This window comes from Penaeus chinensis, chromosome 41 (genome assembly GCF_019202785.1).
Source record: "Penaeus chinensis breed Huanghai No. 1 chromosome 41, ASM1920278v2, whole genome shotgun sequence".
Taxonomy (NCBI): Eukaryota; Metazoa; Arthropoda; class Malacostraca; order Decapoda; family Penaeidae; genus Penaeus; species Penaeus chinensis.
The window spans coordinates 6,852,398-6,862,397 of NC_061859.1; the positions used below are offsets into that span (position 1 = coordinate 6,852,398).

The 10,000-nt window shown below is 42.4% G+C and overlaps 1 protein-coding gene across 6 annotated transcripts in view; it reads left to right on the top strand.

The window, feature by feature from the left end:
* The window catches only part of LOC125047433 (calcium-activated potassium channel slowpoke-like), a 316,251-nt gene that overhangs the window by 43,035 nt on the left and 263,216 nt on the right, over positions 1 to 10,000 (top strand). The gene's annotated exons all lie outside the window — the stretch shown is intronic.

Sequence of the window (10,000 nt, forward strand, 5' to 3'; positions counted from 1 at the left end):
GAGGGAAGGAGAGAAGAGACATTGAAAAGGGAGGAGAAGAGTTGAATGATTATGTGTGGGGAAGGTGTGGGGAGAATCAGAGGGGAGGCGCGGGGAGGGGAGAGACGAAAGGGTGAAGGGGGGAACCAATCATTCAAGTTCCGATATCTTAACCGGTTATGTAACCATGCTTGGACGCCTGTGATTGGTTAGGAAAACGAAATGCTGATTAGCGGAAGTGCAGTTACGTCACCAAGCGTATGTAGAATAGTCAGCGGCCTGAAAAAAAACAGTGATTTCCTTTAACAGATTCGAATCTTATCAGCGTGACACATTGGCTGTCGAATCCGTTTGCACTTAAAGCAGAAGGATTAAACTCTGCTGGCGCATTTCCTCCGGCCGAGCGCACTGTGACGAAATGACTCGCGTCGGGAACTGATTCCATATTGACGGCAGAGCAAACATCCTTTTTTTTTTTTTTTCCTCTGCCCGCTTCGGAGGTTATTTTTTCTTCTTCTTCTTCCTTTTTTCCTTTTTTTCTACGTCTCTCACCCAGTCTCCTGTTCGGCCGATTTTATGAGTTTCGGATCTGACCCAGTTCCTGAGTCAAGGATCCTTCGCGGTTGCCTATTGTCGCTCCTTTGAATGCTTCCAATGATGAATACCGGCGGGTTACATCACCTCCTGGAAGCGGGGAGGGGAGGGGGGAGGGGGAGTTCACAAACCTCTTTAATCCTCTTACGAGAGAAACCCTAGCGAGGCCTACCTGGCTCCTCCAACCTGCTGCTGACCCCCTTTGCTCCATACACCCGCATGCCCTCCGCGCGCTCGAGCCTGCGTCTGTCTCTTTCGCTGTTTAGATATATGTAAGTGCATGCAGGTATGCGCACGTACACACACACACACACAAACACACACACGCACGCACACACGCACGCACACACCCGCACGCACGCACGCACACGCACACATACACGCACACATACACGCACATACACGCACACGCACACACGCACACACACACACACACACACACACACACACACACACACACACACACACACACACACACACACACACACACACACACACACACACACACACATACACACACTCACTCACTCACTCACTCACTCACTCACTCACTCACTCACCGTAAATATATGTACGTACGTATGTATGTATATAGATAGATAGATAGATAGATAGATGAATGAAGAGGATGTATACGTTGAATGGCATGTATATCACATGGGGTGATGGGGTACGTGCATGTGTGTTGTATATGTATATATAGATAGATGGATAGGCAGATAGGTATAGATATATATGTAAATGTAAATGAAAAGTAAAACAAGCACACCGGGTCAGGTATTCACACACATCCCTCCTTTTTTTTAAGTCGTGGAAGGTATGACAGCCTGAGCAGTGCCGCTTCACGCTGTTATTACATCCTGTGTGTCACTCTTGTGACACCCACTCTCTCCCCCTCCCACTTCCCCTCCCAGCTGAGGTGACACTGTCGACCTTCACCAGGATAGAGGTGGGGAAGGGAGGAGTAGGTGGTGGAGGTATATTTTTACCGCCTTTTTCCCCTTAGCTAGTTTTTCTCCCTCCATATGTCTCGTTTTGCCCTCTCTCCCCACACTTCTCCTTCTTCCTTCTCCCCTACCTTTATCCCCCCATCTCCCCCTCCCCTCCTTTAGCTCATGGCTCCGGTTTTAATCCCCTACAGCCGTCTCCCTCGCTCCACGTGCGCGTTTTTGAGGGTCTTCATCTTATGCGATACTTGATACAGTGCCATACTTAACCTGCTTTCGAATATTAAGTTTTGCTTGACGTACGGTTTCCTTTTTGAAACTTTGTTTTCAAAACTTCTTCATTGACCTGCATCTATGATTTTCGGGGAGCGACTTGCTGCTGTAAGTTTGATCTCGTGTGACGTATTATACATCTTTTCCTTCCCCTTTATTCACGGCTTTATAGCGACGAGGACGAACGAGCGCGCGTCTGAGACAACGGCCCCTCGCAGCGACGTTGTAACGGGTTATCGTAGATCTTTCCCCGTTTTATTTGCAGTGTGCGGGTGGGCGTTCGCCCCAACGAGGTGATTATATCCATTCACTGCGGGATCCTTTGGGATTATGGGCCTGTTTGTCAGTTTCTGGCAGCACCGGATGAGTACGCCGGCATGTACACAATAGGTGTATTCACAAGGTTACGCATTTGGCCTGTTATACTGTCTACACAGCGATAACCACAAACACGCATAACCTCTCGTATAGAAAGATCTGTTTACGCACGCATAAGCGCACGCACGCGGCAATTATAAATGTATACAAATATAATAATCAATAACCAGACACACACACACACACACACACACGCAAGGACTCTCTCTCTCTCTCTCTCTTGCTCTGGCCTCGGTCCCACACAAGCGGCTCACGTAATTCAAAAAAGAAGAAGAAAAAAATGTATTCATAACTGATGCGGGAAGGGGGTAGGTAAATGCCCTGCCACATTCCTATTCTTGATATTGGATTCCGTATAGATTGCCTTTCCTGAGGGAAGGGGGCTCGGGGAGGGGGCAGAGGACGAGAGGATGGGAGGGGGGAGGGAGATCCTTGATGGCGAGTACTCTTTCGTCTACGCTTTCGTTGTGTAATGTCGTTGATTTATCGGTACGCTGCTCTTGACTCCTGCCTTCAAAAGCGAGGTAGTTCTCGAGGTTAACGAGGAGGGGAATGACATTACTTATTGACCCTGAGAGAAAGGGTCATTGCGGAAAGGCTAACCTTCGCGATCTTGACTTGACCCAACATTCTCTCCTCCTCCCACCCCCCACCCCACCTTAACCCTCCTCTCCTTGCCCCGGCACTGCCCCCACCCCACCCCCACCCCACCCCCACCCTCTCAGCACTTCCGCTAACACGAAATGTGTCTTAGCGGCTCAGGCCTGGGTCCCGCGGCCACGAGCGGTGCTCTCAGAATGCGCTGGGACGGACGCCGTTTTTTTGTTTTTGTTTGTTTGTTTGCTATTACCTTCTTTGTATTTTTGCTGTTGTTTTGTTATGTGTTGGTCTTATCGCAATCTCTTCCTTTTTTAAGTCGTAATCTTGATAGGTGTGTTTGTTATCTTTATATATTTACCTAGAGATGACAGACTTCAAGTGTTACGTGGATATATGCTTAAATAAAAGTGCGCTCTGTGGGTTTATCACTGTATTATTATCTTTGTAGAGTACACACACACACACTCACACACACACACACACACACACACACACACACACACACACACACACACACACACACACACACACACACACACACACACACACACACACACTTGTATGTAACTGTCTATAAGAGTGAATATTCCATACAAGCAATGTGAATGAGAATACAAGCCTTCCCTTCAGCCCGACCGGCGAAGACTAAACTTGAAAATCAAACTTTGATAATAATAATTATCTTTGACAAGAATGTCAGTGCCTTCAACAGGCGTTGGGTGAGTTTGGCTAATTACTTTTAGAACTCATTAAAGGTTTAGAGCTTCATTGATTTTGCTGCAGGATAGTACACTCGCCTGAGGTTAATTGAGAGCATGAGTTATGGTAATCGCTGATTTTATTATACTGCTTTACAGACTGGATTGAATTTATATTATGCTACTGTGTCTTATTTATTATGTTATGTGATGCTTATCGTTACTTTGTATTTAATTATTTCATAATGTGTAACGATGCAGTAGCGGACATTACTTCATTTATATATTTGTATACAATGATATTAATGTTATATACATGTATCGTATAGGAATAGATATATTGTCTACATAATATTTTGTAGGAAATATTTACATTGTTTTATCTTCTTTTATTAAGTTACTGCGCAATAGATCAGTTTACCCTTAACATGTCACCTAACGCCTTTTTCTTTCTTGCAGGTACGTATGAGGGAGGAATGAGGGACCAAAAATGAGATCCTGGCATGAGGAAGAAGTGACTAAGGGTGAGACTCTAGAGGTAGAATGCGGGACCAAAAGTTTTCACTTTAAGGAGGAAGATAAATCGAGATCCTAGAATGAGAAGGCCAAAAATGATGTGTCTTCTTGGGCGAAAGTGAATTTAGACCATATGATGAGTGTCCGAGAATAAAGAATTCGCTGACTTCAATACCAGGGACGAAGGTGAATCAAGGTCCTAGAATAGGAGAGGTATTCGTAATTTTTCGATGCGTGGACGAAGGTGATACAAGGACCTGGAATGAGGGACCGATAATGAGGTATCAGTAATTTTCCAGCGCAAGGACGACGATAACAAATACCTAGAATCACGGAAACCAGGAATGAGGTACCCATGAATACACAATGCCTAGAGGAAGGTGGTTTGATATATCTACCTTACACTGTACGCGTTGGCAGCTGGTCACCCTTAAGCACCGCGGAGCCATAGTAGTGTTGCTGGAGTCAGTTAACATTAGAGCGACTTCGGATCTAGGTTAATGTTAAAAGCATCGTCTGCTCAGCTTTGATGGTGGAATAACATTTGGTCAGGGTCACGTGACTCTGGTTGATATTTCCAATGGCTTCGTTTGTAATTTTGTTAGATAAAAAAAACTAATTCGAACGATGTATCGTCTTTAAAAACACAAAACAAATGGAAAGTAGAAACAAAAGAATAGATGAAAGAGAAACTGAAAAAGAGGTACAATATAAAGAAAATATTTAATCAAAGAACGCACCATGAATTAAGCAATTCCTCTTCATTGCATATCAGACATTATGACTTTTTTTCTCGCGGACAAATTATAGGTTCTGTCAGATATATGAGCGCCTGTGTGTGTGTGTGTTTGCTTATTTGATCGTGCGTGTGTACTTTTGCGTGTGATTCTTTTTCAGTATTAATGATATTCCAGACATACAGATACAGCCATAATTTAAGCAGCATTGGTGGAAGTGCACAATATACGCACATCATCAGACTGGAAATATCCAGTTAAAAAGCGCTGATTAATGAACGCAAAACACACATCGCTTTGGTACACACCGAATCCCATCGTCAGATGTTTTGTGCAGTCAGTAATGGCTTTAGTTTGAACGGAAACGGGGCGCATTTTTTTAACCATTTCATTAAATGTTTTTAATTATTTGTTTTACGATGTTTTCGTTTGTTTTTACCTTTTGTGTTATTGTTGATTTGTTTACTATACTTTAAAACAGAAAAGGGTGGTTCTTAATGAAGGTAGGGGGTGTTTTTTCTTCCTCGTCATTTTCGAGTATGGATTTTGCTGCAGATCGCTTGAAAAGAAAATACTTATGGAGTATCTTTGATTCTAGAAAAAAAATATTTCATTTCACGATGAAGTAGAAGGTCATGCCATGAAGAGAAATATTATATATCATCATCTTACGGCTATGAGTACATTGTGCCAATAATGAAAGCCTATGATAACGGCATAGACAAGAGCATCACAAATATCAGTATATTTACATTGGTATTTTACAAGGCTGTCTTTATCGCTCCCACTTCACTATCTCCTTCTCATCCCCATTTCCTGTTCTCCTAACTCGCCCCCCCCCTCTCTCCCTCCTTCCCTCCCTCTCTCTCTCTCTCTCTCTCTCTCTCTCTCTCTCTCTCTCTCTCTCTCTCTCTCTCTCTCTCTCTCTCTCTCTCTCTCTCTCTCTCTCTCTCTCTCTCTCTCTCTCTCTCTCTCTCTCTCTCTCTCTCTCTCTCTCCCTCTCCCTCTCCCTCCCTCCCTCCCTCCCTCCCTCCCTCCCTCCCTCCCTCCCTCCCTCCCTCCCTCATCCAATCCCCGTCCTTCCTTCTCTCTTTCCCCCTACCCCATCTCTCCCCCTCATCCCATCCCCTCCCCCCCCCTTCCCTCCCCTCCGCCTACCAGCAACCCCGCATGATCTTACCAGGTAAACAGTCGAGTAAACAAACCCGCGTTGGCCACACACTAGATCAGGGCCGCGCGGCTTTGCAATCGTCGTGTGTTGCGATGAGCCACTGATGGAAGAGGGATGGGGGGTTAGGGTGGGGGGTAGGGGGTTGAGGGAGGGGGGTGGGTGGGGGTGGAGCACTGAGGGATTTGTGGGACTGTGATGTTGGTGAATCAATATCTATGAATCCTTCCGTCTTTCTTCCTGTGTCCACTCTCTCTCTCTCTCTCGCTCGCTCTCTCTCTCTCCCTCTCTCTCTCTCTCTCTCTCTCTCTCTCTCTCTCTCTCTCTCTCTCTCTCTCTCTCTCTCTCTCTCTCTCTCTCTCTCTCTCTTTCACACACTCTCTCTCTCTTTCTAACTCTCTCTCTCTCTTTCTAACTCTCTTTCTCTCTCTCTAACTCTTTCTCTGTCTATTTCTGTCTCTCTTTCACTCTCTCTCTCATTCTCTCTCTCTCTCTCTCTCTCTCTCTTTCACACACTCTCTCTCTCTTTCTAACTCTCTCTCTCTCTTTCTAACTCTCTTTCTCTCTCTCTAACTCTTTCTCTGTCTATTTCTGTCTCTCTTTCACTCTCTCTCTCATTCTCTCTCTCTCTCTCTCTCTCTCTCTCTCTCTCTCTCTCTTTTTTCCTCTCTCTCTCTCTCTCTCTCTCTCTCTCTCTCTCTCTCTCTCTCTCTCTCTCTCTCTCTCTCTCTCTCTCTCTCTCTCTCTCTCTCTCTCTCTCTCTCTCTCTCTCTCTCTCTCTCTCTCTTCCTCCCTTCCTCCCTTCCTCCCTTCCTCCCTTCCTCCCTCCCTTCCTCCCTCCCTCCTTCCTCCCTCCCTCCCTCCCTCCCTCCCTCCCTCCCTCCCTCCCTCCCTCCCTCCCTCCCCCCCTCCTTCCCTCCCTCCTCCCTCCCTCCCTCCCTCCCTTCCTCTCTCCCTCCCTCCTTCCTTCTTTCCTTCCTTCCTCCCCCCCACCTTCCCACTCTCTTTCTCGTGTACCCCCCCTTTTTCCTCAAAGATATCGCAGTGTTATCACTCGGAAGAAACTTGATAGAGCGTGCTACCAACTTGGGTCTCTCTGACTTGGTGGAGAAGTTAGGAGTTGAAGACCGAGATAGGGAGTCGTTCAAGAAAAAAGGAAAAAAGGAAAAAAGTGAAATATATATATATAAAAATGAGTGGAAGGAAGATGGGGAAGGGAAAGGAGAAGAGGGGGGTGGGGGAGGAAATAAAATGAAAGCAGACGGCCGCGGGAAGTCTTCTTGTCGCATCAAAGATTTTCCAGTCTTGATATCAGAGTCGCCGGGGATTTTAATCGGTGGAGTGTTTTTTTTTTTTTCCCGCGGTGATAACAACGTTACTCTTATTTTTCTTTTTTCTGTTTTTTCCTTTTTATTGTTTTTTTTTTTTGGGGGGGGGGGAGAGAGCTGGGGGAGTTTTAATTTTGCTTTTTTATTTATTCACGATGATAACATTTTTGTTATTTTAGCTTGATCTTTCCGCGGTGAAAATGTTATTTTTTCGCGTTACGCTGACGCGCTTTTTTTTTTTTTTTTTTTTTTTTTTTTTTTTTTTAGATAGCGCTGTTGATTATTTTATTCCTCATTATTTCTGCGGCGCTGATGTTTTTTGAAAAATAAATAAACTACCTTAATTGACTTCATGATATTGGTGGGGATAACAGAATAGGTTAGATAATTATGTTGTATACAATAAGAGCGCTAATGATGATAATGATGAAGCTCTTGTTATTATAGTTGATAGGCCTATGCTATTATAGTTATTATGTTATTGATATATCTGTAGTAAAAAAAATGTAATACTGATAATTGTAAAATAAGTGGTAATGATGATAATAATAATAATGACGATAATTTACACGGTGATGATGATGATTAAAATTATATTGATAATGCATTTAAAGATAATTGTAATGGTAATGATTAAAGCAATGATAATGATTATGATAATAGTAATAAACATGAACGGCAGCGGCATCAACAAGTTTATAATAATAATAAAGATAATAATGATAATGATGAAAATTATAATGATGGAAGTATAACAATAATAACAATGATAATAGTTGTAATAATAATGATAAGGATAATGATAATAGCAATGATAATAATTCATGATTGTGATCATTATAATCGGTCTTATTCTCTATGTTATTGAAATTTTTGCTGCCAAAAACACGTTTGTTATTACAACTAATGCGCATTTCCCCGGCACCGTAAAGATAGTATTACGCAATTCTGACTTCATTTTATAATTCTGTTTCCATTTATGTTTCTGTGTTGGCCGTGCATAACTCTAATTGTATCATGTAATATACATACCACGCATTGCATTGGAAATTTGAAAAATTCATGAGTACGTCTTCAACCTTGAAAACCAGGGAGCAGTGGGAAATGGTTTATGTTAGGGGTCATTACCCCCTTCCAAAATATATGTATATATATATGATAAATAAATAATGAATAATATACATTTCTAGTCACGGACAGGCTAATGGAAGGTCTGACTCATGTATTTTCGCATAAACATACACGCACGCACGCGCACACACGCACACACCACACACACACACATACACACACACACACACACACGCACACACGCACACGCACAGCGAGACAGACAAATAATTTAGGATCGGACAAATGCGACGCCAGGAAGCAGAGGAAGAAATGAACAAGACAGACTCCCATCTCAATTAGCGTAACTCGAATAGGCGCCAAAGGAGCTTACGTTTATGCCGTCATCGATATTGGCGGAATGGCGCTCTTGATTATATTAATAGGACGCCATCATTTCCTCTCTCTCTCTCACCCTCACCTTCACGCCCGCCCTCGTTCCAACGCCCCGCCCCGTCCCCCTTCCATCCCCATCTCTACCCCCCTCCTCATACCCCCACCGCCATCCCACTACCATCCGGAATATATAAGAATGAATAATAATGATGATATTAATATATAGGAATGACAGAAATAACAGTGAATAACAATTAATACTAATGACGATAATGGTAATGATGATGGTAATGACTGTTAGGATAATTATAATTATAATATTAAGAATAGAAACAATAATGATTATAGAATATTCATTATGATAATAATAAATCGTAATTGTACCAATGACAATTATGATATTAAAGAAGAACGAGTTAGATGACAACGACGAGATAAAATCAGACAAAAAGAGTAGTAGCAGGAGAAGAAGAAGAAGACGAAGGAGCAGAGGAAGAAGAAGAATGAGGAGGAAGAAGAGGAAGAAGAAGGAGGTGAATGCAACGACGTCATGTTCGCGTGCGAGGGATAGAAGGTCGGACAGAATAGAGGAGTAGCTGATTATAATGCCATGAGCTGGTACGGCGTTAGTAATACCATGGCAACTCAACACTAACAGCAACAACGAATGGCGACGGACAGAGGCAGTTGGGATGGGGCGACGGTGAAACAAATTGTCCGTAATAATTGTTTTGATATTGTTAATCGAGTGTTGGTATTGTAGGAAATTATCGTCATATTAATTTATTATCAATTGAGTATTATTATTACTAATTGTCATCATCATCATTTATTGTTATCAATTGAGTGTTATTAATTCTAATCATCATCATCATCTTCATAATCTTCATCATTATGATTGTTATTGTTGATTATGATAATTATTATTGTTGTTATTAATGTTATTGCTATTGTTATCATCATTATAATTATTTAAAAGGTCTTAGACAAACGTTGTGGCAAAAATCACTACCTCATAATACAGAACCTTTGTATCTCCGGGAACCGTGATGTATAGCGTGTTTACCCTTTGCAGTTTCCAAAGCAAAGGCACGTGCGTTGAAGGGGGTGTAGTGTAGAAGTGAATTATGGTTTTATGCTATTCCGATTATTGTATTATTCGGTACTTTTTTTTTTTTTTTTTTTTACTTAGGTTATTCTGTTTGTGTTTATTTGACGTTACTGTTTTATTTGTGGTGCGATATTGTTTGTTTATATTGTCTGTTATTTGTGCTACTTTTCTGTAATATTTGTGTTACGTTATTGTCTGTTTATGTTACTTTACTGTTTTAATTTT